This window comes from Solanum stenotomum, chromosome 7 (genome assembly GCF_019186545.1).
Source record: "Solanum stenotomum isolate F172 chromosome 7, ASM1918654v1, whole genome shotgun sequence".
Lineage (NCBI taxonomy): Eukaryota > Viridiplantae > Streptophyta > Magnoliopsida > Solanales > Solanaceae > Solanum > Solanum stenotomum.
The window spans coordinates 8357327-8370136 of record NC_064288.1 but is presented as its reverse complement, the minus strand read 5'-3'; the positions used below and the strand labels follow the sequence as shown (position 1 = coordinate 8370136).

The 12810-nt window shown below is 35.4% G+C and overlaps 1 long non-coding RNA gene and 1 pseudogene across 1 annotated transcript; both read right to left on the bottom strand.

Annotated features, from left to right (window-relative positions):
- Positions 1–4792: 4792 nt before the first annotated feature.
- LOC125870172 (uncharacterized) lies at positions 4793–5718 on the bottom strand. The gene is made up of 3 exons (XR_007446869.1): positions 5506–5718; positions 5312–5402; positions 4793–4893 (listed from the first exon to the last, which is right to left on the bottom strand). It is a non-coding gene; the product is annotated as an uncharacterized LOC125870172 (long non-coding RNA).
- A 10-nt stretch (positions 5719–5728) lies between these two features.
- On the bottom strand, positions 5729–10516 carry LOC125870150 (putative late blight resistance protein homolog R1B-16; annotated as a pseudogene).
- Between the last annotated feature and the right edge of the window lie 2294 nt (positions 10517–12810).

Below are 12810 nucleotides of genomic sequence, written 5' to 3'. Positions count from 1 at the left end.
TATGAATTTTCTGCACTGTGACTCCACCTTCTTCTATGATGTCTCGTATGAAATGATATCGGACATCAATGTGCATCGTCCTTGCATGATAAACTTGGTTCTTTGCTAATTGAATAGCACTTTGACTATCACAAAATATTGCGATTCCTTCTTGTCCAATACCAAGCTCTCTAAGCAATCCTTGAAGCCAAATTGCCTCCTTCGCAGCCTCTGTAATTGCCATATACTCTGCCTTAGTAGTAGACAAAGCAACTGTTGACTGTACAGTAGACTTCCAATTAACTGGTGCGTTTGCAATAGTGAAAATATAACCAGTAGTTGATCTTCGTTTGTCCAAATCACCTGCATAATCTGAGTCACAATATCCAACAAGATGTTGACTATCTTTATGCTCATAAACTAAGCCAATATCTACAGTATTATGAATATACCGTAGAATCCATTTTACAACCTGCCAATGATCCTTTCCAGGATTATGCATGTACCTGCTTACAACTCCAACAACGTGTGAAATATCTGGCCTTGTGCAAACCATTGCATACATCAAGCTACCAACAAAATTCGCATATGGTACTCTTGACATATATTCTCGTGCAACTTCATTCTTTGGCGACATAGCATCACTAAGCTTAAAATGAGGAGCAAGCGGAGTGCTAACCGACTTCGTTTTCTCATTCATGCCAAATCGATTTAGTACCCTCTTCAAATATTCTTTCTGAGATAAAAAAAACTTCTTTGAATGTCGATCTCTTTTTATCTCCATGCCAAGAATCCTCTTTGCCTCACCCAAATCCTTCATCTCAAACTCCCTTTTTAGTTGAATCTTTAGCTTTTCAATTTCCTCTTGACTTTTAGAAGCTATCAACATATCATCAACATATAGGAGAAGATATATAAAGGAATCGTCTTCAAGCTTGCGTAAATACACACAATGATCGTATTTGCTTCTTATGTACCTTTGCTGCAACATAAACTTGTCAAATCGTTTGTACCATTGTCTAGAAGATTGTTTCAATCCATACAATGATTTTTCAAGTTTGCATACCATATTTTCTTTTTCATCAACTTTGAATCCTTCTGACTGAGTCATGTAAATTTCCTCTTCCAAGTCTCCATGTAAAAATGCAGTTTTTACATCCAACTGAACTAGTTCCAAATTCAACTGTGCTACCAAAGCCAACAAAACTCTAATGGAGGAGTGTTTCACAACTGGAGAAAATACCTCATTGTAGTCAATTCCCTCCTTTTGAGCGTATTTTGGCCACCAATCTTGCTTTGTAGCGAACATCTTCTTGGTTAGGAAATCCTTCTTTCTTTGCAAACACCCATTTGCACCCAATTGCCTTCTTGCCATCCGGGAGATTGACCAATTTCCATGTATGATTCTGATGAAGGGACTGCATTTCTTCATCCATGGCAAACCTCCACCTATCTTCTTCTGAACTTTGGACTGCATCTTTATAAGTGGTAGGAATGTCATCCGCTACAATTGAGTCCGCACAAGCCACCACATCTATGAGTCGAGCAGGTTTTCTTATTGTCCTTTTTGGCTTGTTGGTTGCTATTGATTCAAGTTGTGGTTGAGGTTCTTGAGATGGAACCTCCCCTTCGACTGGCTCTTCTTCCAGAGGAAAAACTTTTGTTGTTTCCTCATTTGATCCATGTGTTGGGAAAATTATCTTTCCCTCAAACTCCACCTGCTTTGAAGCACCATCAGTTTGTTTGACTTCTTCAATTGTTACCTTATTTGTTAAGGCAGATTCATCAAAGGTAACATCCATGCTGAAAACAATTTTTCTTGTCTCTGGACACCATAAACGATATCCCTTGACTCCAGAAGTAATTCCCATAAATAAAGCTTTCTTTGCTCTTGGGTCCAATTTTGACTCCCTTACATGATAATATGCAATTGAGCCAAATACATATAAAGAACTATAATCTTCAGCAGGTTTTCCATACCATTTTTCTAATGGTGTCTTCCCACCTATACCAGCATATGGTAGACGATTAATGAGGTGACATGCATATGTTATTACCTCAGCCCAAAATTCTTCGCCCAAGCCAGCATTGGACAACATACACCGAACCTTCTCCAGCAAAGTTCGGTTCATGCGTTCTGCCACTCCATTCTGTTGTGGTGTATTTCTGACGGTGAAATGTCTGACGATGCCATTTTCCTCACAAATTTTCTGAAAAAGATCATTTTTGTATTCTCCACCATTGTCTGTGCGAAGACACTTGATCTTTTTGCCAGTTTGAGTTTCTATCATCGCCTTCCATTTGAGAAAAATTCTCAATACTTCATCTTTTGTTTTCATTGTATACACCCATAGTCTTCGGGAAAAGTCATCAACAAAGGTTACAAAATAATGTTTCCCACCTAATGAAGTTGTTTTGGAAGCACCCCAAACATCTGAATGAACATAATCCAAAATACATTTAGTATTATGGATAGCTGTTCTAAATTTAACCCTTGTTTGCTTTCCCTTGACGCAATGCTCACAAAACTCCAAGTTGCAAGTTTTTACTCCTTTTAGCAATCCTTGATCTGATAAAGTTTTCAAGGATTTTCCTTCAGCATGTCCTAAGCGCATATGCCACAGCCTGGTCATTTCTGCCTTATTGTCGTCATTGGATGTTGTTGCTGCTGTCCCAATAACTGTACTACCTTGATAGTGGTATATGTTATTATTTCTTCGAATTGCCTTCATTACCACCAGCGCACCGGAGCATATTCTCATTACGCCATTATCTGCAATGACTTTGAATCCCTTTGACTCTAGGGCTCCAACAGAAATGAGATTCTTCTTCAAATCCGGTACATACCGAACATCTGTTAATGTTCTGGTCAATCCATCATGATTCCTTAATCGAATTGAACCAACACCATATGCGGTAAGAGGATTATTGTTTGCGGTGTGAATAACTCCACATTCTCCTTCTTGTAAATCAACAAACCAGTCCCTATGGGACACATATGATAGCTACAAGTTGAGTCCATCAACCATAGATTAGATGATTTGGATGGATCTGTTGTAACTAGTGAGTAATCAGAGTCATCATAATCAGCCACATTTGAATCCATGACAGCCTTCCCATTATTTGGTTTGGCTTTGCTTTTCAACTTTGGGCAGTCTTTCTTCCAGTGCCCTTTTTCTCGGCAAAAGGCACATTCATCTTTGCTGAGTCTGGATCTTGACTTGGATCTCCCTTTCTTCGTTTTCATATGATTTTGAGAACGACCTCTCGTAATCAGTGCTTCTGCTTCTCCACCTTTTTGTTTTTCTCTCTTTCTTTGTTCATAACTATATAAGGCAGAACAAACTTCTTTGAGAGATACTTCATCATTCCCATGCAGTAAAGTAGTTTCAAGATGCTTTAACTCATCGGGAAGTGAACTTAACAACATTAAGGCCATATCTCCATCCGTAAAAGTCACGTCCATATTCCGCAAATCTGTCGCCAACTTATTAAAGCTAGTGATATGATCATTCATTGTGCTACCAGGAATATAAGTGAAGCGTAACAGTCTTCTTTTCATGTAAAGTTTATTTTGACTGTTTTTCTTCAAGAATTTCTCCTCCAATGAATTCCATAATTTATTTGCAGATGTTTCCTTTGTGTATTGGATACTTTTGTTCTCTTGCTAGGTAAGATCGAATGGTACCGCAAGCAACACGGTTGATAATCTTCCAATCTTCTTCTCCTACACCGTCTGGTTTCTTTTCTTCTATGGCAATATCTAGCCCTTGTTGAAAAAGAACATCAAGGACCTCGCCTTGCCACATTCCAAAATGTCCAGACCCGTCAAAAACTTCAACTGCAAATTTTGCATTTGACACAATTCGTGTCATAAGCGAAGATGCCAATGATGACGTATTATTGACATTCGATGTGGACTCATCATTTTTATTGTCTCCCATTTTTGCTACAAATACTATTTACTAGCTAACAATGCAAAGACCAAAGTAAATCTTTTCTGATGTGGAAGTTCAGACTGTGCTGCAACCATAGAGCATACTCAGATAATACCTTGGCTCTGATACCAATTGTTGCGGAAGCCGAATATATAGAGAGTGATGGAATCACAACTGCTATATCTAAAGGTAGCTAATAAATAGTAAATGAGACAACAATAAAGAGAACACCGGGAATTAACGAGGTTCGACAAACTTTTGTTTTCTTTTGCCTACTCCTCGGACACAACCAACCAATATTTATTTCACTCCAAAAGAGTACAAGTGAAATACTACAAGAGAAAAAGAAAATCAAATGCCTTTGAAGATGAGAAGGCAAGTGAGAGGTGTGTTACAAATGAATTAGGAACTACCTATTTATAGGAGTGAATTCTTCTTATTGATGTTATCCATGACATCACAATGTGTCAAAATGTCAAGATTTACCTTGTGAAATCATTTTATGGTTCACCTAAATTTCACCTACAAAAGATGTTATCTTGACTTTTGTACCAATGAAGAATTATCTTCCTAACTACCAAATCTTCACATTAATTCATCTTTGAATCTTGTCAAATTTAACAGTATCGCACAGTCCACCCATGGGCAACACCAAGATATATTAACACAAAGTTGTCCGCCTAATTTTACAGACGGCAACAAAAGAAAAGGGAAGGATAAAATCAAGAACTCTGTAACACACTCTAAGAAATTCAATGAAGCAGGTATCCACTTATCTCAATACTCATCCACCCGATAAACAGGAGTGAACTATTTCACAGATAAGTCGTCTTTCTAAAATTAAGACATTTTTAAACATAGGAATGTTCGCGTACCTCAGGTTTTGATGATAAAATCTCCTCAAACTGCTTAACAAGCTCAGGAGGAGATAGGTGATCTATCTCAGCTCCTAAAATAGCTATTGGTGCCTCCACCTCTGAAAATAGATACATCATCAGCTCCGTTCGGGAGAGGGAAATAGTTGAGATAAAAAAGGAAACAAGAAGAGTCTTAAAAAAAAATGATGCGGTTCAATCTACTCATCATAATTCAAAAAACACTTAATATCAAATACTACTTAAGATGGAGGAATATCTGAAAGCACTTAATAGTTTTTCATATAAGAATGAATCTAGACTTTGAACGATACAACAGCAATATTAGGACTTGGAGTACTAAACATCAAACTGAATCTCCCTGCCTCACACAGAGAGAGAGCCAAATCACCAGTATTCTAGTGTCATTGAGATATCCAATGCTTTGTCCAATATTATGCAAGACACTTGTATAAAATCCAGTAGTAAGACTAATAGCTCAATCCGATCACAAATGGTTCTGGTAAAAAACAACTGTACCCTTAAAATCATCCACAGAGACAAACGACAGGTGCAATAGGCACTGCAGCTTGAATATTCTCAGACATAGCTAGCTGAACAACCACCTTTGCTGTTAAGAAAACACAAGGTCAGACAACTACAAGAAATTGACTCTATACATCCTAGGCGGGCTAGGGATGAATAATACTTAAAGAGAAAGTTGAACAACTTACCACCCCAGCAAAACCCTGCTGCTCCAATTGCAGATATGCCTTTATCTTTTAAAGCTGCTATAACCTGCTTTGCATCTTCAAAACCTTCATCCTAACAGAACAAAGGACAAAAATGAATGTCGTGGCGGTGACTTGATAATATTATGTCACACAATGACATTACCAAGCATGATCAAGTTAACGATGGTGTTGCCTCCTTTTGTTATAGTGCTTCCTTCAATATCAGCTGTGCTGTCCAGAGGAGCTTTGTGAGATCAATGCTCTCTTCCACTCTTTCTTCCCTAACAAGATCAAGCACAGTTGTACTAGTCTAGAACTTATTTGACACACCTGGTGACTGCTGCATCCTGTCCGTTTACCAAAATTTAATAAATTGAAACACTATCACTTCCAATCTTTGGTTCTTAATCTCTCAATCATGTCGAGTAGAGTAGATTTAGTTGACGGTAGATTTATCAGCAGTGGAAATGTTTGTGCATTAATTTTTGAAGAGAAGTCAATTTCCTTAAATTTGAGGAAAATAAGTTGATTTAGAAAACATTTAATCCAACCATACATGAGAAAATTGTTCCTTCGTACCAAACACACCCTAAGAGAGAAACCCTTGTCAAAACATTTCTTGCAAAAGTGGAAATACTTGTGTAACTTATTCCTTCTAAGAAAACCTTGCAAAGTCAAATTCATCTAAGTTTTCGATGCTGCGAAAAGCTAAATTTATTGGCTTATTATATTCGGATGCACAATTAAAGAACTACTTATACTCATTAGATGTTAATATTTCTCTGATTCTGTTTGACAGAGTCACAAAGCTGTACTTTGTCGAAATTTTGACTACTTTTGTAACCTTAAGAAGGCCGTTGTAAAGAGTAAGTTCCTTGAGAGGGAAACCAAGTAACTCAATGTTACTACTTTTCTCATGCTTTATGCTGCATCAAAGGTGCAAGATGAATGAACTCTATGCACTCTGCCTCAGCTTTTTCTGCAGTCGTCGAAGACTCTAAGCAATTGTCAAATTTAAAACATCCATGACCAACACAGAACTATTAACAGAAAGAAATAATCTAATAAAAAATGAACAAAAATAAGAAATTAATTTCTGAAAACAATACCATGTAGTTGTGACAAGAACATGGCTCATAGCTGCGATAAATAGCTCTAGAAAAAATCCTGTATGAAAAACATTATTTTCACATTAGGTGCCCATAGCTAGGTACCTCAAATGATTCACATAAGAGCTTGTTACCACTTACTTTCACTATGAGGTCAATTATGTCGCTTCCTCCAATAGCTTCGGCTTCTTCCTTAATTTTCAAAGCTGAAGCCTCCAGAGATTTGTTCTTGCACTGAACCAACTTAATCTGTTTCAGTGTTTGAATATCTGCAAAGCCAAGTGGGATCTCCTCGAGCTCGTGACACTTTTTTATAACAAGCCTTTCAAGCAGGGGAAAAGATTCCTCAGAAGCATCCCATCTTGAGATGTTTAAGTACTCCAATTTCAACAACTTTAGTTTATGGAACGTGACATCTCCAAGGCACCACTCTTTTAATTGAATAAAAATTGGAAGCACTAACTGGAGATACTCCAGACTTGGAAGTCCCCCAATGGAAGAAACTATGTCTTCTATACGAGCCCCCCATGGTACTAACTTTTTTAAATTTGAAGGCAAGTGTAACTTGGATACATTTAACCGGAACGAGTCAATGGAAAGGCGAAGTATTTGAAGCTGGGTAAGACTTTCCAATTGACAAATCTCTACAGAATCTTCATCGCACAAGATACCAATCTCAAGTTCTTGAAGATTAGGACACCTCCGTAATAATACATCAACATTATCATCACCACCAATTTTAATTGCAACTTGCTTTAATATCCTCAAATTTTCCAATTTAGAGGATTCTTCAGAGATCCACTTCTTGTTGTTTTTCAAATCAAAAACAGTATCATTAATCTCAACATGCCTTAATGTTTTCATTTTCCAAAAAATCGGTGGTAACACTGTACGCCTGAATGGACACAGCACAATTAAGGTTTCTATATGGGGAAGATGTGATTCGGGATGAAAATCGAATTTCCTTGCACAAACTGCTAAGTACTTCAGGTGAATTAGTGGTTGCAATGTAGCCGACGACAAACGACCCACTATATGGGAACTCAAATTCAAAACCTTAAGAAGTCTCAATTTACTAAACTGGCTGAATGAACTCCAATTAGAAACTTCACCATCAAATAGTGTCATTCTTAGTGACCTCAAGTGTTGATGGAAGGGCTTCCGTGTTTTGGATGCAATCTCAGAAAGCTCATTACTGAAACTGAAACTGAAACTCACTCGACTTTCCTTCCAATCAGAAAGTTTGAAGTTGCTGTAATTCCCCTTCACAGCCAACATAAACTTTTCTTCTCTACTCCTCTCCAAGCAGAAGTGAAGTACTATATCATGAACCTGGCAGTATTTGACTTTACCGTTATATCTTCCTCTCTTTGAAACCATTACCACATTACTGCTAATGAGATCCATCAAGTAACCTTCGGCTGCTTCCTCCAATCTTCCAGATTCAACGTTTTGCACGAAACCTTCCGCAATCCATAAATTTGTCAATTCAGATGCTGAAATGCTGTGGTCCTCTGGAAACATCCCCATGTAAAGAAGGCAAGGCTTTAAATAATCGGGTAAGTTATCATAACTTAAATGCATAGTCTCCCGACTATACTCTTCAGACTCACCAAGATAGGAAAATAGAGCATCTTTAACCTCATTCCACCACGATTCTTCCATCTTCTTTTTTATTATTCCAGCTACCAAGATGACCACTAGGGGCAATCCTTTGCATCTTCTTGCAACTTCTAGACTCACATCGTACAGTTCAGACGGGCAAGATTTCTTTTGAAACACCTTTTTTTGCAACAATTCCCAACTCTCTTTTAGTGTGAGAAATGGAAGGAAATAAGGATTAGTATGGTGCTTGACATACTCACCTACTTTCTCAAGACGAGTTGTCACTACTATTCTACTTCTATTCTCACCATCTGGGAGAGATAATCTTAAGTCATCCCATGCCATACCATCCCACATATCATCCAAGACAATGAAATATCTCTTTCCCAATAATCTTTTCCGCAACATGTCAGCAAGTTCGCCAACCTCATCTACCTTGACCTTGAAACCAATAACTTGACTGAAAATATCTTGTAATAGCTCTTTCCGATTATATGTTTGAGAAATGATGCACCATGCTCGAACATCAAAATGAGAAACAATGATTTTGTTATTATACAACAATCTAGCACACGTTGTTTTACCTTGTCCACCCATTCCCACAATTGGTATGACATCTAGCTCATTTGTCCCTCGAGTAAGAGAATGAATCATTTTTTCTGCTACTATCCCAAAACCCACTATATCCTCATCATTCATAAGACTATTATGATGTTGATCTGGTATATGTTTAGATGGCTCAACCATAGAGAAGGGTTTAAGAGGAATGTTCTTAAGCCTCATCTCGGTCACCTTCACACTACTATGCTTGATCTCTTGTATGATTGCAGGAAGTGAGCAAAAAATATGCCAAAGACCATTATATTAACAAGAATAGAGTCAATGGCAACTTCAGCTTCATAAGCCAAATTGATAGTAGCTCTCAGAATATCTTCATGTTCATGATGCAGCTTCTCAACATCTCTGAAAGTGGAATTTAGATATGAGAGCTCTCTCTCTAAAATAACAATATGAGGTTTTATCATGAAATTTAAACCTGATCCAAGTTTCAACATCTCATTCATTTTTCTCAAAAGAGAGACCAAAAAGCTCAATCCACCAACAGCAGGAAACTGAGATGGAATGAATTTGAAGGATCTGTAGTACCTCTCCACTTGTGCCTTCAGATTTTCAGTTTTCTCCAATATCTGTTTCGTGAAAAGTTTTATCTTGCTACTATCATCTTTGATTATAGAGCTGGGAATAATCTTTTGAATTACACATAGAACATCACCCACAATAACTCCCGCCTTTTCCAAGATCTCTTTCAACCTCTTACCATCAATAAACCTATTTGGTACATCAGAAAGAAGAACCAATAAGAACTCTATCTCCACATCAATATTTCGAGCATAGACATTATTACAAAAGTTCTCCATCTTTTTGTTTCTGAGATACATCAGCAGATTGTAGAGATGTTTAGAAAATTCTTTTGGTAATTTCTTGTCCTTGAAATTTCTTGATTGAGTAAACTTTGAGGCCTTTAGTTCACCATGAAAAATCTTCCTCATTTCCAGCTCCACTAGTGCAATCAAGCAAAACAGATAAGGAGGTCTACTCAAGATATCATCTATTTCATCTTCATCCTCAACTGGACCGAGATAATCATCAACCTCAGCTGAAGCTAAATCATCATCGTCGTTAACCCAAACAGCAAGACAGAACTGTGCCACATCGTTAGCCATGAACTGAACTAGAATCTCCAAACATTCCAGCTTCTCATGGTCAATATAACTTCTTATCTCAGTGGCATATAAGTATCTCAAGAATCTCATTTTCTTTTGAAGGATTTTCACTTGCTTTGAAAATCGATTTTCCTGAAGGATTAGTTTTTCATTCTTAAAAGAAAGGTCAGACCTATCCACACACATTGGTACATCATTTAGATTTTTGTCGAGGCAATCCATATATTCCAATAGGTAGGAATCATTAAACTCATAATTGTATCTTAAACTAGTATTACCTTCAGTGAGTTCCCGCAACCGTGATACTAGCCTTTTGATATTAAGTTTAATTTTATATTCATTTGGAATTCCACCAAGAATTGACTGAAGCATTTCCGCAATCAATTGGGCCTTCTTTGTGATTTTGACTAAAGAATCAGGCAAAAGAACATGATGGTATTTGAGAAAAGTTGTGAAAAATCTTAGCTCCATTTCAAGTGTCTCAATTTGATCAATCTTGACGCTGTTCAGATTGCCTCCACTCATGATCCTTCTTAGGTGATCAAACATACATTCGATGTCTTTGTGTGTCATGATCTTATGTAGAAATTTCCTGAAAGTTCACCAACTCTTAGAATATTAAGAACAACATTTTTATTCTATGTCTTTCAATATCTATTGTTAGAACTTCTATTTTTACTATATTGTTAGAATTTCAATATCAGTAAAAATTGGGTTGGGTGTAAAGAACTTGTTAGCTTCATTCTTATGAACTTGTGTACATATATCCAACAAGAGTGAGTGTCGCTTTCTATATTTAGTAAGTTTTCAATTCCAACATTTTGCATGACAAATTTATGATCACAAGATTTAAAAGACTAAACACATCTTTAATTTAAGATCACAAAATTTAAAGTTTTATATTATTTCTTATACTATGTGCCAAGTCAAACTAAGAAACTTAAATTGGGATGGGAGAGTATATAGATTCAGAGGATAAAGGTTTCTTTGAAGTATGAAAATAAATTATGAATCAATAGAACTCACCTCAATCTTAACTTATAGAATCTCCTGTTATTCCTCAGTTACTCAGTGATAGATCGATCGATTATTAACTGATTGGTGGTAGATCAAAATACTATACGGGTCAAGGTGTTGTCTAGTATAGAGAGATGGGTGAGGAGATCAAACAATAATTCGAGTCGGCAATGGCACAAACGGACTGGAATGTGTATTTTATGAGTCTGAATTATTGCATTATTAATCCACTAATGATTGGTTGGTAAACAGCAATTAGGGGTCGTTTGGTTACTGTAAAGAGACATCTTATTCATGTATAAAAAGTTGCATTAGTTTTACTGTGTTTGTTAGAAGTTTTGTATTAGGTATAAAAGTCAACATAACTTATACCATGTTTGGTTGGTAAGAATTTAAATGTTGTATAAAAGTTATTCATGTATTAATGTATACGGTGTTTGGTTGCATTTTTTGTAGTCCTACATAATTAATACCAACATAATTTATGAGGGAATCTATGTATAAAGTTATGCAGGGTAGAAGGTGAAATAAGTTATGTGAGTATTAGTTATACATGTATTAAAATGATAAATTACATATTTACCCTATTAATTTATTTTATTTTTTTTAATTGGAAACTTTACTGTTTTCCTATATACGTTTGTTGTTTTTATTTCTTTTTATATATAGATCATTTTCAGTTCTTTTAATTTATTTTATTTTTTTTAATTGGAAACTTTATTGTTTTCCTATCTACGTTTGTTGTTTTTATTTCTTTTTATATATAGACTATTTTCAATTTTTTAATATACTTACCGTTTTTATTTATTTATGCAAATATAAATATTTTTTTAAAATTAGAAATTTGATTGTATATTTTTTGACGGTACATATGCTAATCAAATATTAGCATTATGCTGGGGTTGTTCTATCAGTTTAGGATTTTTTTTGTTTCCAAATTAGATTATTTTTCAGTTTAGTTGTTTTTGTTTTGTCTATTTTGTTGACTGACTTGGTCACTCTTGGACCCTTGTTTGGACACATTTTTATTTGATGAATAAATGGACATGGTCCAATGTTGATTAATATATATATATATATATATATAGATATTATCATTGTATATTATTCAATATATTCCACATTTTATTAGCATGTATTATTAGTTTGTAAATAATATATATTAATAATTTACAACAAAGTTTAATATAATAGTTAATAATTCATGTATTGTAATTTCTACCTAACTAAATAATACCTACATAACTAATATCCGCATAGCTAATACCCGCATAATTAAACTCAACATAATTAAGCCCTGCATAACTAATACATGCATAACTAAACCCTGCAAAACTAAACCTTGCATAACTAATACCTGCATAACTAAACCTTGCATAACTAATACCTGCATAACTAATACCTGCATAACTAAACCCTGTATAACTAATACATGCATAATGGTTAACCAAATGGCCCCTTAGTGCTTTATTAATTAATAATGATGGTGCTTCAATATTCAATTGATTGTTATAGTAAAAACGACATCAACTTTATCCTTGTCTTTGAGAACAATTTTTTATTCCACATACGTATATTTAAAAAATGAAAAATTGTGTGACTAAGGAAACATATACTAGTTAATTAGGCCTAATTTACGCTACCATGTCCAGAAATTTTATAATTCGGCTCATAATTGTATAAATCTAGAATTTGTATGATTGTATAAATCCAGAATTTGTATATGCTTACCCTATCTTGTTTATAATTATCTTGTTGAAATATTTGATTTGTATAAGTTCTGAAAAATTTCTAGATGTATAAATACATAATTTGTATATACTTACCAATGGCGGAGCCAGAACTTTGAC